The 23,300-nt window shown below is 41.6% G+C and overlaps 1 protein-coding gene across 1 annotated transcript in view; it reads right to left on the minus strand.

Moving 5' to 3' along the window:
• TTC7A (tetratricopeptide repeat domain 7A) overlaps positions 1-23,300 on the minus strand; it is a 1,530,821-nt gene that overhangs the window by 301,264 nt on the left and 1,206,257 nt on the right. The window lies entirely within an intron of this gene.

Here is a 23,300-nt window from a genome sequence, read left to right on the forward strand (position 1 = left end):
GATTTGGCTACACTGCCACTACTTTAGTGCGCTGTGGCTTCACAGCAGTGTAGGTGCAGTCTCTACTAAGTACTTTTCTGTGATGGATCCTTCCGCTGCATCCCAATCGGGCCATGGTAAGCCACTAGTATTCCCTTTTGATCATCCACAAAGTCCTGCAACTACTTCCAATCCCATTTTGGGACCATGGCTCACCTCCCATGGCTTCAGCTCACTGTTCACTGCACATTGCTCTGTAGCGGTTAACAGGTTCATGGATCAGCTATGAGCAGGGTCCCAGTCAGAGCAAGAGGCACCACATTGATGGCATCCTCTTACATTAACAGTGGGATGTAGCTTTGCTTTCTGAAAGCTCAGGCATCAGAGGCCGCAATGCCCAAGGACATCTATAAAATCAGCGTACTCCAATGAAGCACATTACCCAACACTCCTGTTCTTGGATTTACATTGTGATGGTCTCAAAAACATGACTACAGGAGCTACAAACTCTCATACAGAAGGACAAGGACCACATCATGTTACTTAAGTGACTGGGAACTCACACACACATAGCCATTCCAATTAAAGGAGCATGTAGATTGCTTACAAAGTCAAGTGCAAAGCAGTGCACATATGGAATGGGGGCTATACACAGATATACACTACAGCAGTTTGATGAACAAGCGGTTAAAATAGGAGACATGGGGCATCCGTGACTGAGTACCTTGAATATGCTAACCGCTCTTGTATTCTGATTGTTAACAATCAGCTGAACTGAGATGAAGTACAACTAAATGAAAATTTCAGCCCACAAAGTTGAAAGTTTTTGCATCGACCAATATCACTGTAGCTGGGGTACCACGAAAATATTTGTTTCTATTTTGAACTCTTTCTTAGTAGACAGTTGATGCCTTCTTATGAAGCCAGTCTGATCTAGGGAGAGGATATATTCACTACTGAGGAAATAATAGAACCCAGGCTAGCTAGCTAAAGACAACTCACCAGCAGAGGAGGCAGCTTGGCGCAATAACTAGCTTAATAATGAGCATGAAAAAAATGACTGATCTGGGCCAACTCTATCCCCCTGTCAGCTGCGTAGATCGTGAATAGATTTCCTTTTCATTGCGCATAACTTTTCCTTAGTGGACAAAGTTAAAAAGGCGGCCATACGCTTGAGACAAAACTCTTTAGGTTTCGACTTGGCCTTTTCCCAGTTAAGCGAGCCCTGATCAGCTTGTCTTTATGTAAGGCTTCTCCCTTTTCAACTGACTCATAAACAACAATATATAGTGCCTTTTCACCTAATCAAATAGAAGCAAAGGCGAAAACCTGGCTGTGCAAAGCCGCCTTGTATGCTTCCAGCAAAAAAGCAATAGCTGTTGAATCCATATGCAGTAAACATAATGCATCATTGAGCAGTCAGACACATACACAAACCGGATTCCATAGCTGTAAAAAACACATAGGGGTTGAAAAGAAAACTACACACATTCAGCAGATCCCATTGAAAATGTAATTCACCAAAAATTAATAATTTTATCTTACATGGAGATACGGAATACTATGTCAATTAGCAGTCTTTTGTCCCTACTGAGTGAAATAGACTGTGTGCTACGTACAATTTTCACTGAGTAGAAAGCAAGCATGTTTGTGCATGCATATTGCAATAAAAGTTGTATCTTATTTATTCAGCTTGCCCCAGTTATGTTCTAAGACGTGGTTTTATTTTAGGGTTATCCTGAGCTAGCAATACAGAGTCTCTGCAAGCACCGCTTTCCATTAAGAAGCAGCCACATAGAACACTATATTTGAGATATATTTATTATGTATGTGCCTGACAGGGCTGCACTTTGAGACTTAAGTATTTGACCGTGCAAAGACATGCAACATGTTTGAGATACTTCTGAACTACAAGTAAATTTTTTAAATAACTACTGCTTTGAGAAACGTGAGTGTGACGTTAACACAAATTGTCATGACAAAGGAGTCATTCTTTCCATCCCAGACGAATCATATAAAAGTATTTAAGGTTGTTTCTTGTTGCAGAGAAACCCATTCCCCAATTCATTACCCGAAAATGTTTACACCATGTCGGCCAAATGCTTATCTATGGATTTAATATGTCTTTATTTTGCAGTTTCATGTAGCATGAACAAGACCTTTGGGTACCAGTGGGCTTTATACGAGAACAGTTTAATAAAGCATTCAAATAGTTTAAACAAGAACAGTTACAGGGAGAATGACATAAGAACAAATATAGACTGCATAAAAGCACTTTACATTAGAGCTATTTAAGGAAAACAGGTACAAACATGCTCCTTAAAACAAATGGTTCCACCAGATCATAAAAATTGCAGGTCATTAACAAAGCATTTCTATTTTTTTAAGGTTATGTGAGACATCCATCCTTTCCAAAAATGGGTGGACAGAACTCTTGCCAGAATTCAAGGTTGAGCAAGGTGACCAGCTCTCTGTAGTCTTTCCAACAAATGCCTGAATGCACAAATGAGCACCTGAAAGTTCACTCATTTCTTCTGTCTCGCTTATTGATTGCACTGTGTGTGGCAATTTTATTACCTTTCAATCGGTTTGAGCTGAAATGTATTTTTTGGTTCATGCGGATGAAGGAAATAACTGCGCCCACTTCATGACATTTTTCAAGTACCCATGATCACTGTCAAACCTAATCGCCAGGAATGACTGGTTAGCATTTATGTAATTATTTCTTTAGCTTTCTGCAGCTCTTCGATGATATCCAATTACGGTCAAAATAGGTCTATGGTTGCTTGTGTGCCTGGGGGAAGGGCGGGGGGGGGGGGCTTTGATGTGTGCTGCAACTTGGGTCAGACCTATCTTTTTTGCAGTGCGGTCAAGAATGAATGATATATCATTGGTCCTGCCTGAAAGCTCACAGGTGAGGAGAAAATATAATGTAATGCTAGTAGAGTTATTAACAGTTGTATAAATAATTCAAGTATTTTCAAACATGTTGTTGTTTCCTCAGTCAGCTGTCCCAAGAGGCACATGTATCCCAGATGTGTCTCCCATAACACATTGTGAAACACTGGTGCACCTGAAAGGGACCAATAAGATCAAACCAGGTCAATAGTTCTTTATCATCACTTACAGAGTGGATGTGGCTTAGCAGAGCTATGGATAGTCCCCTTCACTAATGGCACAGACACATAAAACAAACAACTGGATGGAAGCTACTGCTTATTGATGTGCACTAGAGTCAAATTAGTAGAATAACCCTTGGTACAGTTGTCTTGTATGTGACATAAGCAGAATGTGTGCAAGCTCTTAAAGGGACAGTTTTCACATAGTTTCTCTGACCAGCAATTGACAACCCAAATCTAGTGAGTAATGAGTAAGCATTCAATTGAGTATGCCTTGCACGTCACAGTGAAACTTTAAGCTTCTAGTAGGTTACTGTCCTGGCAAACATGACTGATTAAGCCCTCTGCTTCATTCTACTTTTTACCCTGTCTAGCAACAAATAATTCCAAAACCGTATTTCAGTACTGACAGGATCTTGCGGTGTCCTATGTAAATCGGGGGGTGTATGTCTACACTCTTAATTTACTACCAGATATTTCTCCTGTTTTTTTGCGACGGAGACACACATTCCAGGGAAAGCAGACACATGCATTTTAAAGACGGCAAATTAAGTGAGGAAACACACTTAACCTCCAGTGCTCTACCAAATCACTAGCCCAGCCTAGGTAGGTTTGGATGCTCGTTTTTCAATCTCCTCTGTTGCTATGAAATGACATATTCCCTAAATGTAAATGAGTGGTTTCACAAACTTGTTTGTTTTATATTTTTATATTTCAATAATTCATAACATATTGATGTTATTAAACATTTAAATTCTAGTTTTTAATGGTCTTGTCGCCCAACTTAGAATTACTGTATCAGTTATGTAAGAACATCATATACTGATTGGTTGCTCATACATTTTAGAGGATGAATCAGAAAAGTTTATTTTGTATAGCTGAATGGCACTGGTATGATTAAATTGTTGCTATAAATATGTAAATGTCAGGAGCATCCCATAAATGTTGGTAGTGGGGCACATGTCAGATGCTCCAAGTTAAGTGGGGCACCACATTTTAGGAAAAGATAAAACTTAAAAAATTAAGGGTGGTGATTGCAAAAAAAAAAGTTGATGGACGGAATGCTGAACATTGTCAAACACTCCCCCAGTCAGCGATCTGAACCTAAATCATCTTTTTTTTGCTCACCATGCCATTGCAGGGCATGGTGAGGGCCCAAGTTATAGTTACTGCTGCTAAATATAGCGGGAGAATTTCTGTGCTTTTATTTGTTCAAAACTTTAATGTTGTCACTGATAAATTCGCCTCACTATAACGCTACTTTAACCTTTATTTTTTTCAGTACGTTTTTAATGTTTCAAAAAAATGAAAACAGATCTTTTTATCACACCTTACAATAAAGTTAATTTAACATTTGTTTTATTCAATGAATTTCTAGAGCAGTGTGGCCCTCCTCCCTGAGACTCTTTGGTCCCCAGGTACCCCAACCTCAGACGCCTGACTTTATTTTCAGGGGCAGTGGCCATGCGGCTCCCTCCCTGGGCTGATTTTGGCCCCTGGGAACCCCATCTGTAAGAAAGTAGGATCTGCTTCTTATGGTTACCCCCACTTTTTGCTTGATGTAACACTGTTTTTGACGAGTCTTACTGGGATCCTGCTAACCAGGACCCCAGTCTATCTGCTTTCTCCCTAAACTGTTTTGTTATGTACTTAGGTACACTCCAGATTGGATACTGGGGTACCCTTGTCAAACCCTATTATATGATACACATTTACCATTGGGCTACAACACCTCTTAAGGGCCATGCTAAATGCGGAACATGTGTGGTGTGTGACTTCACTATTGAAGGAAAAGAATTTGTGTACAAGGAAACTAAAAATGTGTTTAAAACGTTCACAAACTGTAACAGCTGTAATGTTATATATGCTATCCTCTGCCCGTGTGACCTCATTTACGTGGGTCAAACAAAACAAAAAATTAAGCTACGTATAGCCCAGCACCGGAGCAGGATACGTTGCAGGACCCTCAATGCTCCCTTGGTCGAGCACTTCACCATCAAGCAGCACTCTGAAAATGACATCCGTTGGACGGTGATAACCCAAGTGACCCTGCCTCCGAGAGGCGGTGACCTCAATCTTCTGCTCAACAAGGAGGAACTAAAATGGATAATAAGGACAGACAGTTTGAACTCTGGTCTTAACCAGCAAGAGGATTGGACAACACTGATCTAAACTTACCTCTATGTTCCTGCCCTGAAAGAACATTAGTAAATGAACTTGGAACATTCGCAAAAAAAAAAAAAAAAAAAAAAAAAGGGAGGAGTAATTGCCCTCAATGAACTAATGTTTTCAGTGTAAACTTGCTCCTATGGTCTTGCCCTGAAAGAACATTAGTAAATGAACTTGGAACATTCTCTGCAAAGAGGTGCGGAAGTGCCCTCAATGTACTAATGTATTTTATGCAAACATGCTTTATTCACAATTGGTATGGTTCACAAATGTCACTGACTTCACACCGTATCTCTTCATCCCTTTCACCCTAAATGAGTTCAGTTCCTTCATTCAACTCACCCAATATGGCCACCCTTCGGTGTCCCTCATTTATCTTTATGCCCCATACTCAGCCAATGGCCAACCTTGTTATAATGGTTATGGTCACGTGACACCCTCAACCAGGGAATCCAATGCTGCCGACTGAACCGGTAAGACCGAGACGCGCCTTATCCTCGCCCCAATGCCTTAGCTATTTCACCCTGCCCTATTGATTCACTAGTTCATACCGACTCTCTTAATTTACGCAGGCCAACCCCTGGTTCCAGGACCCCAGCGCGACTCGGCGCACCCGGTTACTTCGGAACACAAGGTAAGCCGTAACTCGGCACTAGTACTCTAATTCAGTGGTCACATTCCCTTCTGTCCCTCGCCTTTTTTAAAAATTGCTACCTTTATACAGGTATATGCGGATTGATGGTAATCCTCCCTTTTGCCGCCCGGACTATTGCTCCAGGACCCCAGCGCGCCTCGGCGCACCCGATAATCCCGGGAACACTAGGTAAGCCGTAATCTCGGCGCCAGGATAACTAGCCATAGACCACTCGCCCCCCCTTTTTTCCCCCCCCTTTTTTAAAAAAATGTTTAAAACATGTTTAAAATTTTTTACACAGGTTCAAGCGGAAACGTGGTAATTTTATCCATTCCGCCCCCGGTCCTTGAATTATTGTTTCCAAATAAATTGGTAAGCTTCCCTCTCTTTTTCCCTACCAGTCGGCACACAGTATTGGCTGGCCCTTCCTATAATTGTTACAATTCTCTCCTATTTTAGCTTTAATCCCAGTCCTGCTCCACTGTTTATCCTAAGCTCGTATGAGAGCTCTTAAGTCTTCAGCCCCTAGGTGAGCTTTATACTTAGGAACTGAACTGGTTCACGGCGCCGCCCATTACTCTTATTCTCCCCACTGCGCCGGCTCCTTGGTTAATTGTAATGTCACCTCTTGCTCTTATTCTATAGAATTGCTCACCCCTCACAGTCGAGGCATAGTATATTTTGTGTATGCCTCTCACCTATTTCCCCTTAGCGTTTTAATCACACCACTGCGCCGTTCTTTGTTTAACTGCTATGTCACCAATTGTTTTTAATCTTGAAACGTATTCACTGGTCACAGTCGAGGCATAGTAACTTTTGTATGCCTCTCACAAAGTCACCCTGAGCATGTGTTCTACCACTCAGTTACATGCTTGCTGGAACTTTCATGTAAATATCACTCGTTTTTTCCGCCCTGGAAATAAGCGGACTAGTTGCACAACCACTACACAATGTCACTAGCCTTATGTGTGTGGTAAACTTACTGCTTTTTTGTTCCCCCTTCTCTCCCCCTAGGCTAAAGAGGCTCACATTTTAAAAGGCAACCATTGGTTTGTCCTGATGATGGACCCCAACACTTAATAAGGGGGTCCGAAACGTCGTCGACTCTATGTACCATATACTTATACAATGATTGACTACACTGAATTATGTAATGGTACCAACTAGAATCTCTCTGATCAATTTTGAAATTTTCTAGAGATTGTTGATCTTGCCTTGCAAAGCCCTTTTGTGTATATTGTCTGTGTTTATGTATTGTCGTGGTTGGGTACAGGCTTGTGCCCCACGCATGTGAACTGTTGAAGGTGTATTTTTGTCTTTCAAAAATCTTTATTCAAATACAAACCTTGAAGACCTCTACCCGGCTGGGTATGTCTTCAACAATATAGAACTGACTGGGTCTATATTTATTGTGATCATTCTTTGTCTCCTTGCTTGGGACCATTGTTGTTTTTGTATAGTACACATTTACCAAGGACATAGGTACTCCAGAGGCCTCCCATGGGCTGGAGCATGTAATATGCCACCCATGAGAGGCCATGGAAAATGGAACTACAGGCCTGACATTGCAGCCTGTGTAAGTCTGTGCATGCACCACTTACTTAAGATATAGGTTTAGTATATCCAAGGGTCACTGCACTTAGAACCTATAAGTCTTTCCTATAGCAGGCCTTTACAATCTTGAGGGCAGGGGGCTTGGTTCTAAGTGAGAGGGTGCCCCTGCATGAGCAGGACACCCCTCCAACCTACAGAGTCCATTCTCCCAGGTTGTCAATGAAGCAGCCATATACTACTGTAGAGGGTCATTACGCGACCGCGTGATGACCAACTCTAAAACAGACGAAACAAACCCTATCGTGTTTGGTGTCAAACATGTTGGAATCATAACCCCACACCGGTAACCGGTGTGGGAGGTATGATTCCACCGCACAGAAGCGTGCTTCGTGGGGTCCCTGATGTTCCCGGTACCAGCCTTCTAGCTCCGGACAGCACAAAATGGTTGCTGACAACCAGGGACACATTTTTGCCCTCCTGCTGCTGAGCCAAGCTCGAGCAGGGGAAGGCAGAACAATAGACACCCTGTCACAGGGAGGTGTGGCCAACTCCCAGACAGGATTTAGTGTATTAGGGTAGGTGGGCGTACTTGCCAGCGACTGAAAGTCTGCATGAGGGGCACATTTGGTGTCGCTGTGCATAGTCCAGTTCAACTGAAACACCTACAACAGGAACTACCTGGCCCAGTAGATGGAACAATGTTGATGGGTGAACACCTGTGTGTGAGTTTGCAAGAGATCTAGAGGTTATGGTTGTATATTATTTATTGTTATTGAACCATGTCAAATTGTACTATTCCAGCATTTAGGTTTTTGGATTGTATATATTATGTATTATATGATGGTTGTCCCGGAGCATATTAAGTATGCAAGTCTAATATGAAGTTATATAAGTTTTTCTTCAGAGATGTATTTAGAAAAAAAGTTCAGTCACTATGTTGTAATGTGTGTATTTACATTCTGTTTTATTCATGTTCACAGGAATTCTGCTTGTTTTTTACCCCCCCCCCTCTTTGTATTTTATTGTTCCCTTTTGAAGGTGTAGCCCCGGCGGGGGCAACACACCGAAATGCGCGTTGTTGTCTTTCGTGAAGGGGAAGATGGATGTTATCTACCCCTACCCCCTTTTTTCAAGATGAGCTGTACCACTCTGTCTCATGATCATCCTGTGGCATTCTTTCCATCCTTCTTGCCTTTGTGAATGTGGTGAATTGTGTGACTGAGGTATGGAGTTGAGTTTTGAGTGTTAGTAATATGTGAAGGATTGAATGTGTAGTGAGATAGAGGAGTGTGGGAATGGATACTTTGAAATGTATTGATCTATATCCTGTGAAGTATTATATTTATTCGAAATAATTGTTAAAAATTAATAAAATTATTTATATTTTTGTATTTTCTGGTGTGACTGTTCTTCTTTGTACTTAAGTTGCTCCAGTGACAGTGTGTGTTATTGAGGACCCCTCTTTGGGGCCTTGTTCCATCTACTGGGCAGGTAGTTACTGTTGTAGGTGTTTAAGTTGTTCCCCTGTTTACCTGCCCTTATTCATTCAGGGGTCCCCCTTCTTAGTAAAATAGTCCAGTTCAAATCAGTCCCGGGAGCTGTTGACTCCTGCGCGACACTGGACAAAGGACATGAGAGTAAACTCCCACCGGTCCAGACCCTTCCCTGGGAGGGTCCCCATAATCTTTCCAGCCCTCTGTTATGAGTACTTAAGGGCTTACTTGGCTGTAGGACCCTAGATTAGTCGTGGACAAGATTTAGAACTGAAACCACTGCACTAGGCACTCTGGACTTTGCTGGACCTCATTTGGGCCTGACTTAGTCTCCTCCTCAGTCTGCTGCATTGTCTGTACCTGTGCACCGTACAGGATCCGTGTAGGACCTGTGGAGCATCCAAGACACCTAAAGAAAATCTCCCTTGGAGTGAAGGAGTCACTCCCCTGCATTTGCAGGCACCACAACACTGCTGACCGGTCTGCTGATCCAGAGCTCCTACAGACTCCGAAAGGCTCAGCAGCACAGGAGGTGGGTTTCTATGTCCCTCGAGGTCCGAGCTGCCTCCTCACCAATTTTGAGGTCAGAATCTCTCATGGGGGCTACAATACCCAAGCCCCTGTGCACTGCGTACTTTTGCAAGTGTATGTGCTTGTTGGCAATTTTTTAACAAGTGCATTAGGCCCTGAGTAGCCTCAACCTCTGGCACATTCTTCCACAAAGTTCTTCAACCACCTCGCACTGTGTGCTCCGTGACCTGTCGTTTTGTGAAGCAGCTTCAGGTCCTCTTGCGACTCCTGTGCCTCCGGCCTGTGGGTCCAACTGAGGGTCAAATTTGCTTTTCCTTGGCTCCCCTGGTTGCTCCAGACTTGCCCCGACTCCCCTGGCTGTAGTGAGTCCCCTGAACCTTGCTGGTGCAAACCGTACACTTCCTTGACCTTCTGCGTGGGTTGCGGTTGCCAAGGCCTGGTGGTACTCCCGTCGGACACCGACCCCTTAGCACTCAACATCCTTAGTGGGACAGCTCGCATATGGCTCCTGGTTGTCTTCAACGTTGCCTGGTCCCCGCAGCTGCAGAGTACAGGTCACTGTCAACAATCCTGAAGTACCCAACATCAGTGGGCATTCATCTACCGAGCCCCTGGTCACTCTCAAGTGACCCAGACTCTGTCCCCTCTGCTTTCAGGTACTCTTCTAACAGAATCCAAATTTGGATTCCAACGGACATTCTTCTCCCTTCCAGCAGCGGCTCTTCTTCTAAGTCCTTCATTGGGTTCGACGGCGGTTTCAACGTCACTTTACACCTATGCACCCGGCTTCCCTGGGATAGGTAACTTGGGTACTTCGGTATCCACAGGTGGGGTGGCTCTCCAACCTTCTGTCTTCCACGGGGTTTCTTTGTAGTCCACTGGAAAGGTTCCCTAATCTTTAAAACTCCAAACACGACTTTCACATAGAGTTGTACGGCGCGCGCAGTCGTGTTCCCACACTGCACCCATCCATTGGGGTCCCTACATACTCACCTTGGGTTGGTACCAGCAATTCTACGTCCTCTCGACTTTGTCCTGACTCGAGTCGTGGTTCTTATACCACTCTTAGTATATGGTTTGGTCCCCCCTGAGGCCCACTGTGCATTAGTGCTATTTACTGTGATTTTTTTTATATACTTTGTGTGCTTTATGTCTATCTCCATGTAGGAGACACTGGAATGTACTAGAGTATTATATAATAAATACATATTTTTTATAAATATCTTGAGTGGTTCTCTCTAATTTAATCTATACAATAAGATTGTGTTCTGGTAAAATAAGCGGCTTTACACTCCTTTAAGACTAAGCCTGTAAAGGCTGCTCTACACAGCTACCACTTGGATAGCTTTCTAATGTTGTGTGACACCTCTTGAATCACCATAAGGGTTGGCTGGACTGGTGCAAGGTGCCCACTTACATTAGTGGACAGCATACACCAGACCCGGCACATATTGCAGAGGGAGGGAGTATGCAGCCCCCTCCCCGGCCCACTATAGGCCCTCGGGACAGCATTATATTTAGTGGGAGGGGGCACGATTTTTGGCCCCAGAGACCCAACCCCCCAGGGCCCGGCAATGTGGTCACATGCTCCCCCTCCCCGGGTTGATTTCAGCCCCAGGGACCCCATCCCATGGGGCCAGTAATGTGTAAGGTGGGTGCCCTGGTGCCTACCAAGGAACCCACAATACTGTTGCTGGGGGCCGCAGGGGAAGCCCCAAAGTCCCCCTTGCCCCAGCGGGCTTCCCTCATACAGAGGGACACGGCATTGCTTCTGCCAGCAGAAAGCAGCTCCTACTGCTTCTCCCTGTAGGAGTGAGCTATATTATGATATGTTTCTCTGCCAGCAAATCAAAAATCTGCTTCCAGCTTGCAGGAGCAATGTTTAAGCTTCCACCTGCTGGGAGCAGAGTTGTTTCATCCTCCTGCTTGGTGGGAGGCTTGAAAATGCTCCGGACATGCCATGGGAGATGGGCGCCCCTCCCCTTCTATAAAGTTTACATGATCCTAATGTGTTAGGCTTGGCAAAGGCAAAGCAAGTGTGCTTTCTCCACAATTCCACAGTGAAAAACAATCTAAAGTCATTGCTCGAGGTGAATGCATAGTTGATCTACTGGAGTGCAATCTGTAGTGACTGTCATGAGTGGGTTCTTTCTTGTCATCTGCTGGTGAGACTTTAGCCCATTGTTCTCCGTTTGAATCACTACCAGTATGGAAATATGCCAAATCACCTGGAAGCCTCGCCTGTTTGGCCCCGCTCCGTCCACCTTAGTAGTATGCAAATGTTTTACCGCCTTTTGCCAGTATGATGGACAGCTTACAAAAAGGACCCCCAGTGTGTTTCCCGCTGATTTTGGTGATGCATTATCGATGCCGAAGAGTATCAGGACATCTCCACCAAACAAAGACGCACTTCTATTCTATAAAGCAATTGTAGAGTACATAGATAACCGTAGGCATCCCAGAGCTGAGAGTGCAGCACAGAGTTGTTAAGGAAATTTAAAGTTACCCATTCTGGAAAAGCAAAGTCTTTAGTAATTTCCAGAACGGAAGTTCCTTTTTGATTGATCGGAGAAGTAGGAAAGCCTGTGCCACAATTTCATTGCACTGTATACAAAGGATTATCCTCCATATTTTGCCCTTTTGACCATAGGTATTTTGGCCAAAGGTTGAGCACAAAGTTCTCCCAGGAGTTTAGGAGGATAGCAGAGAGTGATAGAGGAAAGGCCCTTTACCAAGGAGTGCCCTGTGGACAATGCAGAGTGATTTACATTTAATCCTCTCTGCCACCGTGCGCCAATGGCGGGTGCTCTGGGCTTGTCCGTGGATTGATGTCTGGGTATGTTGTACAGTATCCAATCGGCAGAATTCTGTACTACCTGCAGGTCCTAATTGCGGCTGTAGCAGCTCCCAAATAGAGTGAGCTGCCATAGTCCAGGAGAGAAAGAATGATTGCCTGGACTAACAACATCTTCGAAATAGGAGGAAGAAGAGAGACAATTTGTGGAAGCATCCCTAAGCTCCCATGGCCATTTTTGGAGTAGGAGGGAGACCGAAGCCGTTCGGCCAGCCCAAAGTCATGGAGAAGTTAGGATTGTTGCCAATTATTATAAGGTTTGTTTTGTCTCCATTTAATTTAAGACAGGAGCTATTAATCCAGTTGTCAACCTTCTATCATCAAAGGCCTAGTGAGGGGGATAGGGAATCTTGGTTCTGAGTAAGGGAGAACACCAACTGCGTATCATCTGCATAAGAGATTATCGAAATTTGAAAGGGAAGAATGATATCTGCAAGTGGCCTCATGTTCGAATTAAAAAAAGTAGGGCTCAACAACGGGCCCTGAGGTATTCCATTTGCTTCTTACAGTAATGAGGAAGTACGCTTGTTTGGTGGAGATTCGCCTCTTTATAGCCTCCTCATCTTCTCTATTAAAGAATTAATGTTATCAAATATTTCTGGAAGAAGACACTTGAGGAGCAATCCCAATACCACAATTAAATGCACAGTAGGACACTGGAGACATTTCATCCTGTACCATTACGCAGCTGTAGTGTAGATTATGCACTAGAAATTTACCCACTTTTAGATACTATGCTAACTTTGTAAAAATGCAGACAGTATAAACAACACCTATTTGACAATATATTTTAGAGAATAAAAAAACCAAATTGAAAACAGTGAATACAAAGTAAGGGCACCATCTTCTTGGGCTTTTTCAACTGAGCACACTAGACAAATGCAAATGTCCTATTTGTTCTCTTATTTCGTAAAATATGACAACAATGCCTATGAAGTACTGTTTTTATGAAGATGTTCTATAATGGTTTGTGCTGTTCAAAAAGTAAACATTCTCTTACACATGACCTCAATACTATGTTTGCAAAGCTGTAAATGCACAAAGGTCTTCGGCACATGCAGTAATGGAGATTTAAAAGGAAGCGAATCAAAAACTCCTGAGGGAATGTTAACCTTCATCCACCTTTTTACTTTGGAAACTTAAGAACCACTAAGAATCAATTATGGACTGCCAGTTAAGGTTACAAGCAGGGCAAGGACCGTCTAAGGGCAAGCAATCATACACCAATGGTTAAGAAGCCAATTGCTTTCAGGTGGTTTAAGATGAAATAGAGAATGCAGCAAACTACTGAAGTCAGTAAAATTGATGATTACTTATCGAACACTAAGGTCGCAATCAAAAAGTTTCTTTAAAAAGCAATTCATAAATCCCAGATATGGATGGTGGTGGTAGTCAATGCTTTTCTATTATTAACGCGCACATGAAAAGACTGCAAGTACTTTTAGAAGAGGCAGCTCATGTTGGTGGAGAAGTGTAGCTCACTGTTTAGAGGAGGCAGACCCGGACGCTGAGATCAGACCCGGGACCAGGGTTCAATTCCCGATGAGGCAGGGTCTTGAGCCAAAAATGTCCACGGACTTGGTAATTCTCGCTTCGGTGCCTACTCGAATCACAGGTTCACACTCTGCAACTCTGGGCAATAGCTTGCTTAATCTCCACTACGGCCCCCCGCGGCGGGATGCCTGGCTTTCACCTTGGGGATACCCAGTAGGGGCTATCTCACAGGGAAAAACCAGGACGGGTTCCCAATGCAAAGCGCTTTGAGACCTGGCGGAGATATTGCGCTATATAAAAACCTATCCATCCATCCATCCATGTTCTACTAACACTCAGTATGTTTCTCCAACCAATCAAGCGGAGTTAAATTAGTTCCATCTGTTTTTATTGCAGGTGCACAAATATAAATCAGTGCACATGTGCATCTCAATTATGGTTGTTTTTACTATCCAAAAGGGTGGTAAACAGCTCCATTTGTGTTGCTTACATTAACTTCCACATCTGCCTCACCCCCGGTACATGGTGTGTAAAGCACTCAATGGCAAGGGGTCAAGAGTTCTGAAACAATTGTTTTTTATTTACAGACTAGGAAGACGGCTAAGAACAATAGTGATAAGAGCTCCTTTCCTAATAGGCTTTCAAACATTGGGATATAACTCATGGGTTATGGATGTGCCCTAGACTATTCACACAGATATCCACCATTCATGGTGAATATGAAAACACTGACATGTCCCTCATATACGCATTGCTATCTAACAAAGTAGCATTTACTACGAACTTGTATTCACATCAATGTAAAAACAAACAACTACTCTCCACAACAAAGTATAAGAGACTTTAAAAAGGTAATGATACAAACAATACTTAAGTTATATCCATGTTCAGCCATGCAAGGCTTTTATTACAACCAAAGCATTTGTAGACATCTTCAAAAAGGTGCAATAAGTGCAGAATATACCAAAAACCGCCAATTTGCCTTTGAAATATAGAAATTAATTGCACTAACATATGTCGACATAACCAAGGTAGCTAATCACTACAGCATGCTTCTAGAAAGTCCATTTCACCAACAAACAAACACAAAGTTAGGGGCTCATTAGGATGTCAGTGGGACTGACACCGGCAGTACGTCGGTGTCGGTCCCACCGACAGCTGAAGCAGCGGTCAGAATGCCGTATTACAATGCGGTAGGTCCAACAGCATGGATGAGGACCGACCACTACGGTTCCGACGGCTAAAAGGAGATTTTAATCTCTACAATGAGGGTGGTGCCTGCTCAGGCACCGCTGTAGGGATTCCAATGGCTCTTTCCAACGGCCTTTCGAAGGCGGTCCAACCGAAATTGAAAGGCTGTCAGAAACGGGCTTCGGGGGGTCCTAGCAGGGCCTCTGTCCCTCAGCGGACTCCGCTATAAGGCCAGCAGGACACCATAGGTGCCTCCACAAACATCCATGCTCCATGTGGCAGGCATAGTGAGGTACCTGCCACAGGGTGCAGGGATGTTTAACAACATGCCTTTTGGCATTGGGACTTGTGCTGTGGCCCCTTTTCCGGGCTGCATCACAAGCCTCAATGCCAAAAGGCATGTTTACGACCGCCTCCATGGTGGTCAGATCCTAATTAGGCGGTCGGGACTGCTGAATACCTGTTGGACAGTCCCTTTACCGCAACGATGCCAGTCGGACACTCGTCCGACCGGCATCGTGATTAGGGCCTAAGTTCCTTAATGGACTATTTTGAAGTCACTTGGGCTGTAACACAGCACCGCTCTGGACACAGATGGCAATCCAAATTCTAAATAGCATGGGGGAATGTCAAGGACAGCACAATAGCTCAACAAGCTAAAAACAACAAAGCAGAAGAAGGATGGAACAAGGCCTTCCAAGACACACTAGGAAGAACCCAACCTACACGATACGAATCAAAAAATAAAGGTACCAACAGCTAAGGATAGAGAAATGAGTAAGGCAAATTAACCTAAGAAAACAAACTAGTAAAGTGTATGACATGCTACGGTATAAAGTTGAGTTTTATTTGGCAACCTTAATAGACAACTTGGAAGTATTTGCAAAATCCCTATTATAAAATACTTACCAACCTACACAGTAACCTTAACAAAAGAAAACACCACCATAACTTAAGCATTTTAAAATAAATATTAAACTATTTATATATATATTAGAAAAGGAACACATTAAAAACATAGCAAAATAAATGATAGATAAAATCCATATGCTGTAATACTTAATTAGAAATCTACACATCAACAACTAAAACCACAATATTATTCATTTTCTCAAAATGAAACCAATTAAATCCCATATAAAGAAAAAAAAATAATACATTGAAAGTAGACCAAATAAACATACATATTAAAATATAACATTTTCAATCCAATAACAACTAAATACACCATACATACAGTTCTGTAATTTTAGATATTTGTCCATATCTATATTCTCAAAATCCAACCCTCAAAATAACTGCAAAAATGAAAAACTCCAAAGCAAATCCATCAAAGTAATCCAAAACCATTAAAAAAGAGAAAAATCAAAAAACAAGAACTGCTCTAGAAAACCCAAAAATTGAAAGGAAGTTAAAAAGATAATATGGATTTGGCATAAACCAAAGTTATGTCCTTTAAAAATAAAACACATAAAACATAGGTCCGCAGGATAACGAGGGATTTGTAAACCTTTGAAAAACATAATATGCCCACCCTCATAAAACACAATTTCCCAATTGAACATAAACATTATATTAGAACTACACAAAACACAAGAAATAATATCAGAATATTTAAAATAACAAAAACTGCTGCCAAACTATGATGAGGCCTAACGCACAAAACTACAAAAATTAACACCATCTACTACAAAATAAGTTTAAAAAATAAAACTACAATTATAAGTCACACTAACTACATTTACCCACGCCCCCTACCTCCAACACACTAAAGCAGTGGCGGGCGCCTTGGAACAGGGGTGGTGAGGCAGAGGGAGGAGAATTGGAATAAAAAAATGATGATAAAAAAAGTAATTTACCTTTTCCTTCGCCGTCGCATGTCTCTCCTCCGTCCATCTACCGGAAGCACCCAGGCTTTCGAGCTATCCCAGCCAATCTGGATGCTGCAGAGCAGTGTCGTGATTGGTCTGAGCATCCTGTTTGGATGCACAAGCTGTGACTGGGGAGGCTGGGCATGTTCTCCACGTGGCTGTGCAACACAGCCCAATGGAGAACATGCGAAGTGCGCACGGCGGTTTGGCCGGCCCTGTCATGTGCACTTAGAGGAGTGCAAACCACTCCTCACTCTCTTTGGCATCACAGAGGCCAGCCCTGCCCCCACCTGGCTTTGAGCTCCGCAAAGAAAAAGAAAATGATAATAACATGTTACTGTCATTTTCTTTTTCTTTTGTGCACTGCTGAATTAGCAGTGGGGCGACACTTCCCTAAAGAAAAACTTTAAAAAGGTGTTATCTTATTTGTCGACCAACAGCAGGTAACCACGATTCACTCCCACAAAATCTGACTAAATATGACAGCAATAGACTCACATCAATTCACTTAGCAGGAAAGAAATGACCACTAAATAAAGAAGTCTATCTCCCAATAGAAAACAATGGAACTTTAGGAACAAAGATTTAAAATGTATTAGAAAATATGTAATAATGTTGTAAAAATGTCCAAAAATATCTAAAAATATATTAACAAAATATAAATGATTATGTAAAGTATAATGTAAATAGTACTATAAAATATTAAGGGGCTTATTACGATGTCGGTGGACTGTTGCGGATTGGGAACCGCCCGACCGGGAAACTTTCTTTACGACACAACTTTTACCAAGCAGTGCCTTTACAACGCAGGTTTTTCAACGCAAGTCATTACAACGACTTTCGCTGGGGGGCGCTCTAGAATAGGTAATAGTTTAATTACTATCCAACACCTTCCCTGCTATCCACGGGGACTGGAGTTTGAATAGTAAATTAAACTATTCACTATCCAGCACCCCCCAACGCAAGTCGTTGTAACGACTTGCGTTGAAAAACCTGCGTTGTAAAAGGATGCGTGGTAAAAGCATGCATTGTAACAACGTACATCCGTCCGACCTTAAGTGGACGGTTCCTACTGCAGTATTTGGATGCGACCGCCAACATCAGTTTTTCAATGGAAGCTTGAGCGGTGGGCAGAAAAGGCCCGAGTTAGCGATGCGGCGAGCCCAAGGTAAGTGGTTTTATTTATTTATTTATTTATTTAATTATTTTACATTCCTTATTGTGTCGTTTGTCACCTGAGATGTTTAAAGTGATACTTAAGTGGGTGGCACAATCAGTGCTACAGGTCCATTAGTAGGATTTAATTTACACGTCCTGGACACAGGTTGTTCCCATTTAACTAGGGACTTGCAAGTAAATTAAATATTTCAATTAGGTATGAAGAAATTCTACCATGTTTTAAGGATAGAACACAAGCACTTTAGCCCTGGATAGCAGTGGTAAAGAGTGCAGGGTCCTAAAGCGAGGAAAAACAAAGTCAGCAAAACAGGGAGGTTAAAGGCAAAAAGTTAGGGGGTAAATTACTCCAACTATGCCAGGTCTAACACACTCACATAAGTATAGGTAATACAAAGGGGTAAACTCAGCTCATAGTTTATGAATCAGACTTTGTAATACGTTTTATAGTACTACAAAATGAAATACAAGGTGCAGTTCATGAATCAGGCCCACAGTGTGTGTGTTAAGAACAGGTTTACAAAAATGTGAGGTATTCTTTCTTTTAACTGTGCAATTTTTCACCAGCAACATTTTTACATATACTGCATTCCTTTCTAAGAGCATGCGGAAATGGTTATCTGATTGGTATTTTGCAAACATTGCAAAACTATTTTGCCAGATGCATTTGGATGTAAGGTGGTGCCTAGATGGCCGTGGTAAGCACATAGGCTTGATGTATGTGAAGGCCCCAAAAGTTATATTGGTCACAAGCACAGTTTGTACTCTATAACATTGGTCGCTCCTCATCTGTCCATTCCTAAGAATGTCCATTTTTGCAAATGCAATCAGATTTTACAAGCATATACTGAACATACATGTTGCATTAATTATAATCTCTTTCTTTCAATAAAACCATCACTGTCATTTACAAAGATATACGTGCCCCTATTTTAGTTACCGACCATTATATCTTCAATCTATATCAAGGCATTATCCTAGCTCATTCAGTGTTCCTCGTTGTCTCAAATAATGGTAACTATGATTAGGTTTTATATTGATGATGACAAATTTAGGATTTTTGTTTTCAGAAGGCCTTCATTTAGTGGTGCTTGCAAACAACTTTTCTTACAAGCAAAAACTTGTAACAAATTTTAATTAGTAAAATGCTAACAAATATTTAGATTTTTGACTTCATGATACAGGTACCAAGTGCCTAATCACTCTCTTGGACCTTTATAAAATGTATTACTCATTACTTGGGAGTTTGTCTGAAATGAAAAAAGAGACAGTTACAAATATCATAGAACCAGATTCAAAATGTGTAGATCATTTCTGTACACATCTATTCATATTGTATTGGAATAGCAATATGATGTCATTAGAGGTTATGGATACTTTTCTTTGATTTGTATGTTCCATTATTATTATTCTCTTTAAATGTTTTAAGACCAAAAAATCATGTTTAATAAGAAATATTTTTGCACATCTATACATGTAGTATGTTGAAGATGTCATTGGCATGCACATTAAAAAAACATATTCAGTATTGATCGTCATTACATATGTTCTAGTTTTATAATAGAACTTTACACCAATACATAGTTTACAGCACTGGTAAAAATGGGTGACAAAAAGCACATCATTATTCAGAATCAAGTTAGAGTATTTTGGGAAATAGTTTATGCTCTTCGACAGTGATCTTTCCTTTATCCATACATAAATTCAGTCTCCAAAGCAGCATTCCATCACGTACATTAGCTCAAAGTGGTCCTGCCACTGCTCCACAACTTTCAGTAAATAATTCAGTCCTTGCTGTGATTATGCCCAGCCGATTTATTGCAACAGTCTTCATGCTGGTCTTCTCAACACATTTCTGTCAAGCTCCATTCAGTTCAGAACAATGCAGATTGCCTGCTGTTTGGACTGAAAAAATATGATCAAATCACACCGGCACTAAAATCCCTATACTGGCTTCCCGTAAAAGAAAATTCCACATGTAAATCTCTATATCTTGGCCACAATGCTTCAAAGTCACTCTCAAAATTACCGTGACAAATCTGGTGCCCCATTCTACCTACCAATCAGACATCTTATGTCTGCCAATTTCAATTTACTGATCACTGATCTGATCTAATACAAGATATTCTGAGATTGATCCTTTTAAGCGCAAGCATCTGCCCTGTGGAACTCCCTACCACTGCAACTTTGATCTACTCAGTCAAACTTCCAGACAAGTTTGATCCTGACACTGCCAAGCTAATAGGATAATATGACAATGAGATGTGTGTTATCATGGACAATTTTCCTCTTGCCATCAAGAAAATAAAAGTTCAAGGAGACCTCAATAATGTATTATGATCAGGTAACCAAGAAGCAAAAAATAACAGAAACACACAAAAGTGGATGGAGAAAATGGTAAACATCACTTACAACGAAACTTTTACAACGCACTACCATTACAACGCGGTCATTACAACGCAAACTATTACAACGCATTGCGCTGGGGGGCGCTCTAGGATAGGGAATAGGTTAATTTACTATCCAATAACCTTCCCTAGTGTCCACGGGGACTGGAGTTGGAATAGTAAATTAAACTATCCACTATCCAACACCCAAAAGCGCTATGCGTTGTAATGGTATGCGATGTAAAAACCACGTTGTAAAGGCAGGCGTTGTAATAGCCTGCGTTGTAACGTCATACATCCGGAGAAAATACATTACCTATGCTCACCTCCTCAAACTCAAGATTATAAACATACTGCATACTAGGATAGATCCACATTCCACCGATCAAAACTTACAGGTGCTCTGCCAGCCCCAGATAATATTTCCAGATGGTTCTGCAAAAATCCAGAGCAAACATCCCGCCTTTCATTGCGGAATCCAAATGAAGTGATCAGGCTTCACACTTCACACTTCACAAGCAAAATCATGAATATTCGGGACACTATAGCCAAATAATCGAAAAGTATGTTTCAGCAATAAAATCATGGGGTTTCTGGAATGCTTTCACTCCTGTTACCCTGGATATACTGAAAATAGCCATAAAAACACAAAGCCATCAAACTATGTCTCATATCCCATATCACTTCTCCTAAACAAAGATAATTCTGATGCTCTCATTGGATCCAAATTATTAACTCCTGCTTAAACTAGGGGTTTCTCCCATATTCTCTTAAAACAGGTCATTTTCAACTCCTGCTTAAGAAGTTAAATGCAGACCCAGATGTCCTCACTACTCAGGTCACCCTTTTCTATAAAAGATCATTGAAAGATGTGAAGCTGGAAAATACACCAGTACTAACAATCATATCCTAGGCGACTTCCAATCTAGATTTTGTGAGTCATAGCACTGAATCCTCCATCTTCATAACTGTGGCTAATGATCTACTTCTCTTTCATTAAGGAAATTATTGCTTTGTAGTTCTCCTTAAGCAATGCTATGTATCACCATGTCACTCTTAAAATCCTAAGACACTGAATTTATATAGAACGAACAGTGTTCCTATCATATTGCTCGGAAAGAATGTAAGCATCAAATGTAAAATATTTTTTGCTCTACACCTGTCAAAGTTTCATGTAGAGTAGCCCGCGGCTCCACTGCTCATCCCCTGCTCTTCATTCTATATCTGAAGTCACTAGGAGATTTGATAACAACGCATGATATCCCTTTTTAAAATGCTAACAATAATCAGCTTTATATTAAATCGAATACTACAACAGCATGTTCTCCCTTCTCAATATACAGAACTGGGTATTAAATGTGAGACTATACCTAAACCCTCAAATGGCTTAATGTATCCTACTCAACCAAAGAACAGGATAGCATCACGCTCAACACACTACGCCACCTTGCTGTGCACATGAAAGAGATGGCCAAGAACATCAGAATCCATCTAATGATTTGTGATACAAGGCCTCAATCTGGCTGTCCAAGCCATTGTCATCTCTTGTATAGACCATGGAAATTTGCTGCTGGCTGAGTTGCCTAAATCTCATCCAGCTCCTCTCACAGGAGTAATCCACTCACTAGCCCATTCGTTCTCAATAAAAAAAACAATCTCAAAGTACCAGACCATTACATTACTTACTAGAGTGGCTTCACATAGACTGCTGCTCTGGCTTTAAGACTGAATGCATACCATACAAAGTGATTCTTTTCAAAAACATCAACTTTTTGTAGAAACAGGAGTTTGAAAAGCAAAGCTCTGATCAGAGGGGACAACCCAAATTCAAAAGGTCTACAACCTTGTGACAATGATACTCTGAAAATGCTCCAAGGATTTAAAATGTTATGCTGGCACATCCGACAGTCCACATCACTTTTAAAAACATTATTTCCTTAAAGACCTTTCTGAATTTCTTCTCAACTATAGTACTTGGTCGTCTCAAATCTTGTACCATAGCATATTTCGGCAGCCTAGGTTTCATGTTTTGTGACATGTTCTTTGTCTGTCTCATTGCTTTTCTATACATTGTCTCTGTAAAGTCTCTAATACCCTGTGTCCTGGGTCTTTCTTGACACGCCCCATCAAGAACTTAAGGTAGATAAAATTAAAGTCCAGTTTCAAAAACAACTACTTCAAATTCAGGATAACCATTAAAAACCCATCTCTCCATCCCTCACAGACTTTTCAAAATTGAAACTTGAACTTCTAGTTGTTTCGGCTGTCCTACCGAGCCAGATACCAAATACCGGCCAAACAATCACCACCCAAGGCTTCACAGAATTCTTGCTCTTCTTCAAGGCTTTTTCACTGTTTGTGGACATACTCAATTAAGGTATCCACCTATAGACCCCTTCCTAGCTGAATGAGTGACTGCTTTTTCTACCATGAGTTGTATTCTTTATAACAATACTTCACATACTCATATGTTCTAGGTGTGATGGCCTCATAATGTTAAGACTAACGCTAAATTAATGTTTTGGTTTAAGTGGCCATATTTTAGTAACTTAGAACCAGGGCAGTCACAGACATAGAAGTAGGACTAATTGCAACTGACTCAGAATGCTGAAGGCCTCAACTGAGCACCCACCAAAATAGAAGGACTGCATTGTTTCAGGTGCTGTGCACTTCGTTCTAGTTCAAAATGTTTTAACTAGCCCAAGAAAGAGAAAAGAGTTTCAAGTAGTCTAACATCAGAAATGAGCAGCACGGTCAAGCTTTCTTTGCTGGGTAAGCTTCAAAATGTGCTTCTACAAAGGAGCGGAAGGTGGTGGAGGCACGCCCATGGACCAAAAAGTGGAATTAT

The sequence above is a fragment of the Lissotriton helveticus genome, chromosome 6 (genome assembly GCF_964261635.1).
Source record: "Lissotriton helveticus chromosome 6, aLisHel1.1, whole genome shotgun sequence".
Taxonomy (NCBI): domain Eukaryota; kingdom Metazoa; phylum Chordata; class Amphibia; order Caudata; family Salamandridae; genus Lissotriton; species Lissotriton helveticus.